Source organism: Trachypithecus francoisi, unplaced genomic scaffold (genome assembly GCF_009764315.1).
Source record: "Trachypithecus francoisi isolate TF-2019V2 unplaced genomic scaffold, Tfra_2.0 Lachesis_group4, whole genome shotgun sequence".
NCBI classification, from domain to species: Eukaryota; Metazoa; Chordata; class Mammalia; order Primates; family Cercopithecidae; genus Trachypithecus; species Trachypithecus francoisi.
Window position 1 is genome coordinate 78,346,351 of NW_022681469.1, and position 13,899 is coordinate 78,360,249.

Here is a 13,899-nt window from a genome sequence, read left to right on the forward strand (position 1 = left end):
ACCATCATGTCTCGGCGGCGGCGTCCTGCCTGCCCAACCTGGTACTCCCAGCCAGGCTCGGCTGAGGGCACCATCTCAGTACCGACTGGCATGGCGGGGTTGGTTAAATGAACCTGGTCAGCGTGCTGCCTGGCTGCCGCTAGGATACGTTCCTGTTCCTCAGGGGACAGGGTTGAGGTCATAATGAAAAGGAGATCATGCCAGGTGAGGTCATACGCCTGGCACAGGTATCTGAACTTTTTGATATACAGAGTTGGGTTGGCTGAGAGCCTACACGCTCTTCAATCTTAGGTCTGCCAGCGAAAATGGCACATGTAGCCGGACCACTCCTTCGACACCTGCCACTTCCCACAAGGGGCACAGGAGGTCGGTCCTGGACCAGGTATGGGCTGAGACAGGCGAGGAGGAGGAGGAGGTAGGAGAGACAGGGTCCGTCAGGTTTAGTGGGGACACAGGAGGAGTGGAGGGAAGGGGTGGCGCTGAAGAGGACGGAGATGACAACGTGTCAGAATAAGGGGGAGGTTGAGCAAGGGACCGAAGGGGGGCCAGTGAAAGAGTATCAGGGGCTCAGAGAAAGAGGAGGAATCGTCCTTCTCCTTGCTTGAGGGATTTTGGGAGCAAGACCTGGGCCAACGAACATGTGGGCACAGAGGTCTGGGCAGGAGCGCAAGTCCCAAAAAGCCTGAACGTAGGGTACCTCGGGACCATTTGCCTAGTCTCTTGCAGAAGTTGGTCAGGTCTGTGAATGTTATAGTCTAGAGTGCCTTCTGCAGGCCACCGAGACTGGTTATCTAATTTATACTGCAGCCATGCCACTGTGCAGAAGAAAATAAGCCGCTTTCGTTTTAGGTCTTGGCTGAGACCTAACGTCTGGAAATTAGCCAAGAGGCACCCCAGAGGGGATTTTGGGTCTGGTTTGTGATTGGCTTTAATGCGACCCCCAGAGCAAATGCCAGAGAAAAGACAAGTAGGCAAGACAAAAAAACCTTTATTTACAAATCAAACGTGAGGGAGGGGCGAGGTTCACCAGCCTCCGGCGGTGGAGGCCGACGAAGTCGCTCGGGCGTTCTCGGGCGAGGTTCCTGGGTCCCACGCAGGAGGAGGGGCCAAGGAAGCTTGCTCCGGCGTTCTCGGACGAGGTTCCCGGGTCCCGCGTAGACGAGGAGGGGCCCAGGAAGTTCGCACTGCGCGCCCGCCGGGAGCGGCTTTTATGTCCTGGGCCCGGGAGTGGGAGGGCAGTGGGCGGGACATAGGCGGGTCGGGGGCGGGGTGGTAGGCGTGGCTAGGTGGGTTCCGGTTCCTCTCGTCGGAGGTCGGGTTGCGCCTGCGCAGTCGACCCGTGTCTTTCCCTGGCGCGGGGAAACTTGACAATGAAGAACCCGGAACTGCGCCATCTTGCCTCCGTTTGTCCAAACAGTTTGGACTGGGCAGCCCCCATGATCCTGAGGCGGGCAGTCCGGAGTCAACGGGAGCGTCCTCCCACTGCCACGCGGAGTACGGGGTATGGCGGCTTCCGGGCCGGGGAGGTTGGACGTCTCCTAGTCCCCGGTGCCCAGTTCACAAGTGAGGGACGGGGGAAGCCCTGATGCAGCGGCGGAGGGACTCCTGGAGCCTGCAGGACGGGGGAAAACTTACCAAGCAGTGATCGAATTAAGTATTGGATTTGGTGAAAGGGCTCCCGGCTCAGAGAGGAGGTCCTGGCTCAGGGAGAGGAGAGCCTGCCCGAACCAGCAGGGGTTCGGGGAGGGGTCTCCTCCCGGGTTTCGGCACCAATGTGATGTAATCGGGAGCCGAGCAAGAAGACACGAGGCAGATGAAAACAGAGGTAGCCTTTATTGGGCTGGTGGGTGAGGTTCAGCGGTCCTCTAGGAGGAGGGCCAAGGAAGTCGCGTGCGGGGCAGTTATCAGGGGCCTTTTATACGGCGAGGAGGCGGGATCTGTAGGTTTCGGTTTCCTGAGTTAAGTTTCGATTTCTGAGGAATGACGCGTCCAGGAGTTTGCGCAGAGCGGGGGGGTTTTGGTGGGCATGTGCTTTCTTTGCGCGCTGAAAGTCTTAGCAGGAAGTGAAGGGTGGAAAGTCCTAACAAAGGATGTGCCATATCGGATGTTGGGTGTGGGTTCCTGCCTAACAGGTTCTTGAATTGAGAACTTTCTTTTTGTTTCATATAAGTGTTAATAACTATAAAGTTCTCTCTTAGACTGCTTTATCTGTGTCCCATAAATTTTCTTATGTTGTGTTTTTCGTTTGTCTCTAAGTATTTTCTTATTACCCTTGTGATTTATTCTTCGCCCCATTGGTTGTTTGATTTCCACACGTTTGTGAATTTTCCATTTTCCTTCTTTTATTGATTTCTAACTTCATTGTATTGTGTTCAGAGAAGATACTTTGTATGATATTTTTTTTAAAAAAAATCTATTAAGACTGTTTGTGGCCTAACATGTTCTATCCTGGGAAATATCCCATGTGTACTTCAGAACAATATGTATTTTGTTATTGTTAGGCAGAACGTTCAGTCTGTGTCTATTAGACCAGTTGGTTTATTGTGTTGTTCAGGTTCTCCTTTCTGTGTGGTTCTGTTAATTATTGAGAGTGGGGTACTGAAGTCTTCAGCTATTGTCATAGAACTATTTCTCCTCTCATTTTTTTCACCTTTGGTTCATATATCTCAGTGGTCTTTTATTAGGTATGTAGATGTTTATATAGTGGACCCCTGAATGACGCAGGGGTTAGGGATGCTATCCCCCCGCACAGAAATCTGTTTATAACTTTGGACTTTTCTAAAGTTTACTAATAGATTACCGTTGGAAGTCTTATTGATAATGTAAGCAGTTAACACATTTTATGTATGTATTATATACTGTGTTCTTATGATAAACTACAGAAAATAATGTGTTATTAAGAAAATTATAAAGGAGAGAAAATTTATTTACAGTTCATTAAGTGGAAGTAGATAATCATGAATGTCTTCATTCTTGTCATCTTCACATTGGGTTGAGGAAAGGAAGGATTGGTCTTAATGTCTCCTGGGTGGCAGAGGTAGAAGATGATGCACATATAAATGGACCTATACAGTTCAGACCCATGTTGTTCAAGGGTCAACTATAATTGTTATGTCTTTTGCTGTATTGAATCTTTTATTAATATATAATGTCCTTCTTGTCTTTTGTAACCTTTTTTGATTTAAAGTCAATTTTGTCTGATATTAGTATGGCACTTCTGTTCTCTTGGTTCTTGTATGAATGGAATATTTTTTTTCCATGCCTTCACTTTCACCCTGTTTGTGTCTTTGGGCCTAAAGTGAGTCTTTTGTAGACAGCATGTAGTTGGATGATATTTATCAATTCTGCCAATCTCTGCCTTTTGATTAGAGTTTAACCGTTTATATTTAAAATCATAAGGAGGAACTTCTGTCGTTTTGCCATTTTTTTCTATATGCTTTATAGCTATTTTCTCCTTCATTTCCTGCATTACTGTCTCATTTCTTTTTGTATGTATTCTATAAGCTATTTTCTTTGGTTACCACGATGATTACATTTAATATTTAAACATTACAATATTTATACTAGCTTAATTTCAGTAACATAAAAAAATTATGCTTCTTTACAATTCCTTCCCCACTTCTTGTTGATGTTGCAGAATTATATCTTTATACATTGTGTTTCAAAAATATAATCTAATTTTTAATGTGCTAGTCTCAAGTTATGTTGAAAACAAAATGTGGCATTATAAACCAAAGTTACAATAATACTAGCATTTATAATTGCCTAGGTATTTACTGTCACTGCAATTTTTATTTTTTCATATAGCCTCAAGTTATTATCTAGTATTCTTTTGTTTCAACCTGTAGAATTTTGCTCTACAGAGCAAGTCTTTTGGTAATAAACTCAGCTTTTTACTTGAGAATGTTTTATTTAAGAATGTCTTGAGAGGCTGAGGCAGGCAGATCACCTGAGGTCGGGAGTCAAGACTAGCCTGACCAACATGGAGAAACCCCATCTCTACTAAAAATACAAAACAATTAGCTGGGTGTGGTGGTGCATGCCTGTAATCCCAGCTACTCTGGAGGCTGAGGCAGGAGAATCACTTGAACCCAGGAGGCAGAGGTTGCGTTGAGTCAAGATCACACCATTGCACTCCAGCCTGGGCAATAAGAGTGAAACTCCATCTCAAAAAAAAAAAGAATGTCTCAGCTTTTCTTTTAAAGGACGGTTTTTCTGGATGTAGGATTCACGGTTGACATTTTTGTTTGTTTGTTTGTTTTTTTATCTTAAATATATTGGCCAATGCTTTCTGTCCTCCAAAGTGTCTGATGAGAAATCTGATAATTTTATTGAGGACTGCTTATGTGTGATTAGTTACTTCTTTCTTTCAGCTTTCAGGATTTTCTGTTTGCCTTTTGGTGGTTTCATTATAATGTTTTGCTGTGAGTCTCTTTGAAGTCATGTTACTTGGAGTCTTTTTCAGCTTCTTACATGTTTGTAACCATGTCTTTTATTAAAACTGGGATTTTCAACCATTGTTTCTTCAAACATTTTTTCTCTCCACCTTACTTGGGACTACGACAGTATGTATGTAGGCCTAGTTGGTGGTGTCACAACTCCCTTAGGACCTTCACATTTCTTTAGTCTTTTTTCTTTCTTTTCCTAAGACCCAGTAATTTCAGTTGTTCTCTCTTCAAGTTCACTGATTCCTTTTTTCTTCCTGTCCAGATCTGCCTTTCAGTCTCACTAGTAGATTTTTAATTTCATTTATTGTACCTTTCAGCTTCAGAATTTTTTGTGTGTATCTGGTTAGGTTTTCATTCTCTGTGTTTCTCTTACTCTCTTGCTTATTATTATTATTATTATTTTTTTTTTTTTTGAGGTCTCACTCTGTTGCCCGGGCTGGACTAAAACTCCTGGGCTCAAGCAGTCCTCCCATCTCAGCTTCCTGAGTAGCTGGGACTGTAGTTGTGCACCACTGTGCCTGGCTCAGATTTTCCATGTCTTTATTCATATTTCCATTTTGTTCATACATTATTTTCTTAACTTGGTCCACATTTTCCTTTAGTTCTTTGAGCATTTTCAGAAAGTTGTTTTATAGTCTTTGTTTAACAGATGTCTAACAGATCTACCATCAAGTCTTTCTTAGGGACAATTTGTTAGTTTTCTTTCTTTTAGTGGGCCATATTTTTCTGTTTCTTTGTATAACTTGTGACTTTTTTATTGAAAACTGGATGCTTAAATTTAGTTTAATGTGGTAATTCTGGAAATCAGGTAGTATCCCTTCCCCAGGGTTTGCTTTTTTTTTTTTTTAATTAAATTTTTACAGTCTCTTTGCCAAAGATCAGTCTGAGATTTTGTAAAATTAAGGTATTTTCAGGTCTTTTCTGTGCCTGTGCCGTAAGCTAGATATGTAATACAATAGTCCCTCTTTATCCCTGGTTTCACTTTCTGAAGTTTCAGTTATGGTCAACAGTGGTCCAAAAATATTAAATGGAAAACTTCAGAAATAGTTCATAAGTTTCAAATTACGTGCTGTTTAGAGTAGCATGATGAAATATTGTTCCAACCTGCTTGGGACATGAATGATCCCTTTGTCCATCATATGCACGTTGTATATGTTACTCACCTGATAGTCATTTAGCAGCTGTGTTGATTATTGGATTGACTCTTGTGGTACTGCAGTGCTTGTGTTCAGTTCAATAAAGTTAAAACAAAGGTTCAATAAAGTTAACCTTTATTTTACGTAATGATGCCACAGCACAAGAATAGTGATGCTGGCATATTGTCATAATTTTTTTATTTGTTAATATCTTATTGTGCCTAACTTACAAATTAGACTTTCTCATAGTTGTGTATATTTAGGAAAAAACAGTATGTGTAAGGTTCAGTACTATATGCGGTTTCAGGCATCCAATCAGGCATCCACTGTGGTTCTGGGAGCATATTCCCTGTGGATAAAGCTGGACTACTATAGTGAATTTCTGTTTTCCCTTATATATGCAGTTGCTTTTGAATGCCTCAGTCCTTAATGTCTGGCTCCACAAAAAAGGAGAAGGACAAAAGTGAAGAGGGTTGGGGAAAGCACCAGCCTTTAAGTCCCCTGGAAGTTACCTCAGCTAGAGGGGGAGGGACTTGCATCAGTGGATGGAGGTACAGCCACAATGGCTGCTAGCCCCTGCATCTGTATCTTCATGATCAGAAGTAGCAGTCAACAGTCAGAACACCCATTCCTGATATTTGGAGGACGGGGTCCTTATTGCCCACTCCAACTCCCACAGCTACGTATAAGCCGCTCCACAAACACCTGCACAGTTGCCTGCCTGTGGGAGTGAGAGTGGGGTGGGATGGGTAGCTGCTGCTGAGCAAATAACTGAAATTGACTGAAATCAGCCACAATTTACCTTACTGTCCAGGACTTTTTCTTGAAGTTGTTTTTCAGTATACTTTGAGAGCTTCAAAATAGTTGTATGAGATAGATTCTACCAGCATAAGTGTTCTCTGGGTATACAGACTTATTCTTGGTGCTTTCTACTCTACTGTCTTCCAAGAATCTTCTAACTTAATCATGGATTCTTCATATCTCACAACATATCTTGTCTTTCCATGTACTCAAGTTTTATTTTAGATCCTTTATGGAATTATAGTTTTCTTTATGTAGAGCCTATACATTTCTAGTTTTGTTATTCTTTGTTACTTACAGCTTTTTTGTTTGCTATTGAAATGTGACCTTCCATTATAAGTTTCTTATTATCTGTATATTGAAAAGTGATTGACTTCACACATTTTGTAAATGGCAGCCTTAAGTGAATTTACTGGTTTTTTTTGGACAGCATTTTAGTTTTCTTTCCAAAGATGGCCATAGTATGTTGACAGTTAATGATGACTTTCCCACCTCTTCTGAAATATTTGTACTTTTATCTTCAGTTGGATTGGCTAGTGCTTTCAGTATTAAGTAGTGTTGATAATCTGCACTCTTGTCTTAAATGGATACTTTGTGCATGTAAGTATAGAAATAGGAGCATGATACAGAAAGAACAAGCTCTTCAAGAATAATCTGCTTCCAGTATGTCTTATAGCCTTCTGAAACTTGTAATGAATAAGGGTCAGCCTACTCCTGGGAAAGGCAGATGGGAGATTCATGGAGAAAGAATATTAGATGTTCCTAGAAAGTTTTCAGTGTGATAAAGTAGTATAATTTTCTCCCAACCTTGGGTATTGTAGAACCTTTCTCTCATGTCCGTGTGAAGAGATCACCAAACAGGATTTGTGTGAGCAATAAAGCTTTTTATTTCACCTGGGTGCAAGCAGGCTGAGTGGGAAAAGAGAGTCAGTGAAGGGAGATGGGGTGGGGTCGTTTTATAGGATTTGGGTAGGTAGTGGAGAATTACAGTCAGAGAGAGTTCTCTGGTGGGCAGGGGCAGGGGACAGAAGGTGCCCAGTGGGGGAGCTTTTGAGCCAGGATGAGCCAGGAGAAGTAATTTCACAAGGTAGTGTCATCAGTTAAGGCAGGAACAGGCCATTTTCACTTTTTCTGTGATTCTTTAGATACTTCAGGCCTTCTGGATGTATATGTGCAGGTCATGGGGGATATGATGGCTTAGCTTGGGCTCAGAGGCCTGACATTCCTGTCTTCTTATATTAATAAGAAAAATAAAATGAAATAGTGGTAAAGTGTTGGGGTGGCAAAAATTTTGGGGGGTGGTATGGAGAGATAATGGGCGATGTTTTTCAGGTCTGTTTCAAGTGGGATTAGGGGCGACCTGGGAACTTAGAGTGGGAGAGGTCAAGTTGAAGAAGGATTTTGTGGTAAGGGGCGATATTATGGGGTTGTTAGGCGCATTTGTCATATAGAATGATTGGTGATGGCCTGGGTGTGGTTTTGTATGAATTGAGAAACTAAACGGAAGAGACAAGGTCCGAATAAGAGAAGGAGAAAAACAGTTATTAAAGGACTAAGAATTGAGAGGACCCAGGACATCCAATTAGAGAGTGTCCAAGGCAGTTTAGTGTAATTGCTTGTTTGGTTGGTGAGGTTTTGGGCTCTATTCTTGACAGAGTCATTTTTATTTAGTTGGAGGCTGAGCTTGGTGAGATGTGTCTTTAAAAGACCATTAGTCCATTCTCCCTTTCCCGAAGATTGAGGATGGTAAGGGGTATGAAGATTTCACTGAATACCAAGAGCCCGAGAAACTGCTTGGGTGATTTGACTAGTAAAGGCCGGTCCATTATCAGACTGTATAGAGGTGGGAAGGCCAAACCAAGGAATTATGTCTGACAGAAGGGAAGAAATGACTGCGATGGCCTTCTCAGACCCTGTGGGAAAGTCATCTACCCATCTGGTGAAAGTGTCTACCCAGACCAAGGGGTATTTTAGTTTCCTGACTTGGGGCATGTGAGTAAAGTCAATTTGCCAGTCCTGGGCAGGGGCAAATCCCTGAGCTTGATGTGTAGGGAAGGGAGGGGGCCTGAATAGTCCCTGAGGAGTAGAATAGCAGATGGAACACTGAAAAGTGATTTCCCTGAGGATAGGTTTCCATGATGTAAAGGAAATGAGAGGTTCTAAGAGGCGGGCTAGTGGCTTGTAACCTACATGGAAGAGGTTATGAAATGACAGAATAGAATGGGTCTGTGAGGCTGCAAGGTGATACTTTTCTTGGTAGAAGAACCATTTGCCTTGTGTGGGAAGAGATTGATAGGTGGAAGTTTCAGTGGGGCAGTAGGTGGGAGTGACCAGATGAGGAGAAAAACTGCCGTGAGGGATAGAAGTTGGAAGGCTATCTGCTTTTTTAGCTACCTTGTCAGCATAAACATTGTCCTGAGCGATGGGATCTGATGCCTTTTGATGACTGCTTTTTTAGCTACCTTATCAGCATAAGCGTTGTGCTGAGTGATGGGATCTAACTCCTTTTGACGGCCCTTGCAGTGAATGACTTCTGCTACCTTTGGAAGTAAAGCGGCCTTGAGAAGATCTTTTATTAAAGAGGAATTAATGGTGGAGGACCCTTGTGTAGTGAGGAAACCTCTTTTTGCCCATTTAACAGCAGGTGCAGGATATGGAAGGCATATTTAGAGTTAGTATAAATATTGATGCGTAGTCCCTTTGAGAGCGTGAGGGCCCAAGTTAAGGCAATGAGTTCAGCTTGCTGAGAGGTAGTGGAGGGGGGCAGAAAGTGTATGCGTCAGGTGTGAGGAAGAAAATAGATTTTGGAAGTTATGAGAACTGTAGTGAGTTGAGCATAGTTTGTGATTTTGAGGGCCTCTAAAAGTATTAAGGCAGTGGCAGCTGCCACACGCAGACATAAGGGCTAGGCTAAAACAGTAAGGTCAAGTTGTTTGGATGAAAAGCCTACAGGATGCTGTCCTGGCTCTTGTGTAAGAATTCTGATTGCACAGCCCTGCAGTTTGGCTGTGTGTGATGAAAAAGGGTTGGGATGAGTTAGGGAGAGCTAGTGTGGGAGCAGCTTCTAGTGCTGTTTTTAAGGAATGGAGAGGAGTGGCGAAAGGATTTAGGATCTGTGGGGTCAGCTAAGTTTGCTTTTCTTAGTTTAATATAATGGCTTAGTCAGGATGGTAAAACTAGGTATCCAAAGGTGGAAGGACCTAGCCAGGCCTAGGAAGGAAAGGAGATGTTTTGTAGAAGTGACTGGGGTTTTGGGAGATTAGCCAGACACAATCAGCAGGGAGAGCACATGTGTTTTCATGAGAATTATGCCGAGATAGGTAACAGATGACGAAGAAGTTTGGGCTTGACTGAAGTAATAGGGGCTGTCTGTGAAGCCTTGCAGCAGTACAGCCCAGGTAATTTGCTGAGCCTGATGGTTGTCAGGGTCAGTCTAAGTGAAAGCAAAGAGAGGCTGGAATGAAGGGTGCAATGCAATAGTAAAGCATGTTTGAGATCCAGAACAGAATAATGGGTTGTGGAGGGAGGTATTGAGGACAGTAGCATATATGGGTTTGGCATCACAGGGTGGATAGGCAAGACAATTTGGTTGATAAGGCGCAGATCCTGAACTAACTTGTACGGCTTGTCCGGTTTTTGGACAGTAAAATGGGGGAATTGTAAAAAGCGTTTATAGGCTTTAAAAGGCCATGCTGTAAAAGGCAAGTGATAACAGGGTTTAATTCTTTCGAAGTGTGCTGTGGGATGGGATATTGGTGTTGAGCGGGGTAAGGGTGATTAAGTTTTAATGGGATGGTAAGGGGTGCATGATCAGTCACCAAGGATAGAGTAGAGGTGTCCTATACTTGTGTATTAAGGTGGGGAGATACAAGGGGAGGATGTGAAGAAGGCTTTGAGTTGGGCAAAAGGGGCGGCAATTGGGTGTGACTGTAGCCTAGGATTAGTCAGGGAAGCAGATAATTTAGTTAAAATGTCTCGGCCTAACAAAGGAACTGGGTAGGTGGGGATAACTAAAAAGGAGTGCATAAAAGAATATTGTCCGAGTTGGCACCAGACTTGGGGAGTTTTAAGAGGTTTAGAAGCCTGGCCGTCAATACCCACAACAGTTATGGAGGCAAGGGATACAGGCCCTTGAAAAGAAGGTAATGTGGAGTGAGTAGCCTCCATGTTGATTAAACATGGGATAGATCTAACCCTCCACTGTGAGAGTTACCCAGAACTTGGCATCCATGATGGTCCAGGGGGCTTCCAAGGTGATCGGGCAGCGTCAGGCTTCAGCCTCTAAGCCGAGCAGATCTGGGAAGGAGTCAGAGAGCCTTGGGCTAGAGCTTTAGGGGCTCCAGGAGTGGCTGCCAGGCAAGCTGGGCAGTCTGATTTCCAGTGGGTCCCTGCACAGATGGGACACGGCTTGGGGGGAATCCCGGGCTGCAGGCATTCCTTGGCCCAGTGGCCAGATTTCTGGCACTTGAAGCAAGATACTGGTGGAGGAAGTTCTGTAGGAATGCTTGACTGCTGCGACTTAGGCATGTGCAGCTTAGGCATTTGGAAGTTCTTGTGTGCTGGAGGTGTGGCTGGGTTTTGTCTCACAGCAGAGGCAAGTAATTGTAACTTTTCTTTATTATTGTACACCTTGAAGGTGAGATTAATTAAGTCCTGTTGTGGGGTTTGAGGGCCAGAATTTAATTTTCGGAGCTTTAGTTAATGTCGGGAGTGGACTGGGTAATAAAATAAAATGCGTATTGAGAATAAGACAGCCTTCTGACCTTTCAGGGTCTAGGGCTGTAAAGCATCTCAGGGTTGCTGCCAAATGGGCCATGTTGTTTTTCATATATGATGAAAAAGAGCCTAAACACCAACTGATTTGGGAGAGGTCGGATAAAGAAAAAGGAGTGTTAACCTTGACTATGCCTTTAGCTCCAGCCACCTCTTTAAGAGGAAATTGTTGGGCAGGTGGGGGAGGGCTAGAAACTGTAAGCCAGACGGGTTATGAGGAGGGGAGGTGATAAAAGAATTATAGGGTGGAGGAGCGGAGGCTGAGGAAGAATTGGGACCTGGCTCAGCCTGGTGAGGAGCAGCCTGGGGAGGATAGGAGAGGTCAGATGGGTCCATAGAAACGGAAGATTGGAAAGACTCAGCGACGCTTGGGGTTGGAACTGAGGGGACAGGTGGGAAGGAAAGAAAGATTTGGGACGAGTTGTATTGGGAACAGAGACTAGGGAGGGACCAATATATTAAAGAATGTCTGGACGTCAGGCATCTCAGATCATTTGCCCATTTTACGACAAGAATTACCTAGATCTTGTAGGACGGAAAAATCAAAAGTGCCATTTTCTGGCTGTTTTGAACCATTGTCGAGTTTGTATTGGGGTTAAGCAGCATTGCAGAAGAAAATAAGGAGTTTAGGTTTTAGGTCAGGTGTGAGTTGAAGAAGTTTTAAGTTATTGAAAACACAGGCTAAGGGAGAAGGAGGAGTGGAAGGTGGAAGGTTGCCTATAGTGGAGGAGGCAAGTCCCGAGAAAAGAGAAGGTAGAGAGAGACACGGAGAGAAGGGGTGGGGGGTGCTTGCCCCCCAGGAAAGTGGAGAAGGGGTGGGAGGTGCTTGTCCCCCAGGAAAGTGGAGAAGGGGTGGGAGCTGCTTGCCCCCCAGGAAAGTGGAAAAGGGGTGGGGGGTGCTTGCCCCCCAGGAAAGTAGAGAGAAAAGAGAGGGTAGAGACTAGGAGAGAAGGGATGGGGTGTGCTTGCCCCCCAGGAAAGTGGAGAAGGGGTTGGAGGTGCTTGCCCCCCAGGAAAGTGGAAAAGGGGTGGGAGGTGCTTGCCCCCAGGAAAGTAGAAGAGGGGCAGAGACATGGAGAGAAGGGGTGGGGGGGGTGCTTGCCCCTAGAAAAGCGATGCTTGCTGCTAAGCGTGAAGGATCAAGGCAGGCGTCCCCGTGGTGATCAGACACCTCTGAAACATGGGTGAATAATCAAGCAGGCATCCATGCAGTGATAAAACACCAAGGGAAGACTGTCTTCCAGAGTCCATGACTGGCGCCGGAGTTTTGGGTTCACAGATAAAACGCGTCTTCTCTGTTTCTATCAGAAAAGGCAAGGAACTGAAATTAAGAGAAGGGAAGAGACTGAAGGATGATGCCAAGATTGAAGGGAGAAAGAGGTTGAGAGATAGTGAGAGAGGTTGGAGAAAGGAGTAAAGAGAGGCCGCTTACCCGATTTAAAATTGGTGAGATGTTCCTTGGGCTGGTTGGTTTGAGGACCTGAGATTGTAGGTGGATCTTTCTCACAGAGCAAAGAGCAGGAGGACAGGGGATTGATCTCCCAAGGGAGGTCCTGCAATCCGAGTCATGACACCAAATTTCACTTGCGTCTGTGTGAAGAGACCACCAAATAGGGTTTGTGTGACCTATACAACTTTTTATTTCACCTGGGTGCAGGTGGGCTAAGTCTGAAAAGAGTCAGCTAAGGGAGATAGGGGTTGGGGCCATTTTATAGGATTTGGGTAGGTAGTAGAAAATTACAGTCAAAGGGAGTTGTTCTCTGGTGGGCAGGGGCAGGGGATACAAGGTGTTTAGTTGGGGAGCTTTTGAGCCAGAAGAAATTTCACAGGTAATGTCATCAATTAAGGCAGGAACAGGCCATTTTCACTTCTCTTGTGATTCTTCAGTTACCTCAGGCCATCTGGATGTATACGTTCAGGTCACAGGGATATGATGGCTTAGCATGGGCTCAGAGGCCTGGCAGAACCTATTGAAGATGCAAAAAATATTTGTGACTCTTGGAACAGTAACAAAAAGTTGTTCTGACTTTTTGTTTTCTGAACCTGAAATTGTGGGGCTGTTTTAAAAAATAGAATTTCAACTTGAGACTTGTGCAACTTGATTTTAACTTGATTGCGAAGCATCTGTATAGCTCATGTTGCATGTCCAGTTTATGGCTTTGTATTATTGAAGTGTATTTAAAGCTTCAAATGATGAGACCATACATAATTTCATGGTGGGTAAATCCTTTTTTTTTTCTTTTTGTTTGGTTTTAAGGAGTGGAGAGTTTAACAGGCCGGAAAGAAGGGAGAAGGCAGAAGGCAGAAGCTCCCCCATATAGAGATAGAGGGAGGGAGGCTCCAAAGCCAAGAGAAGGGAACCCCAAGTGTGGTAGACACCAGCCAGGTATATATGCAGAGGCTGGAGGAGGTGGTGTTCAATTTGCATAGGGCTCTGGGGATTGGTTTGACTAGGCACGTAGCTCATGAAGAATCTGGCCCTCCCACCCTAGTCTTTTAGTATGCAAATGCATGGCGCCATGATCCACCCACGTGGGGATATGTGGGGGTGGCCATGTTTCCAGGAACATGTAGGGCAAAGGCAAGAAGGCTGTGGGAATCACAGTGTTCGCTGGCCTGGCTCTAAGAGCCCTTGTTTTACAAGAAACTTTTCCAGAGATGCTTTAAAAAATGAAAACTTTCCAAGGACCCCTTTTCCTCTCTGCCTAAAATAATTTCTTAATAACTCCTACAACATTCCT

The 13,899-nt window shown here is 44.3% G+C and overlaps 1 protein-coding gene across 6 annotated transcripts in view; it reads left to right on the plus strand.

The window, feature by feature from the left end:
* The window catches only part of C1GALT1 (core 1 synthase, glycoprotein-N-acetylgalactosamine 3-beta-galactosyltransferase 1), an 86,048-nt gene that overhangs the window by 30,370 nt on the left and 41,779 nt on the right, over window positions 1–13,899 (plus strand). The window contains exon 1 of one of the 6 annotated variants that reach the window (XM_033194982.1): window positions 1,593–1,825. The exons of the other annotated variants lie outside the window; for them this stretch is intronic. The gene's annotated coding sequence lies outside the window, so the exon portion shown is untranslated. Of the gene's footprint in view, window positions 1–1,592; window positions 1,826–13,899 lie in introns of those variants that run through there. 6 annotated transcript variants of the gene reach the window in all.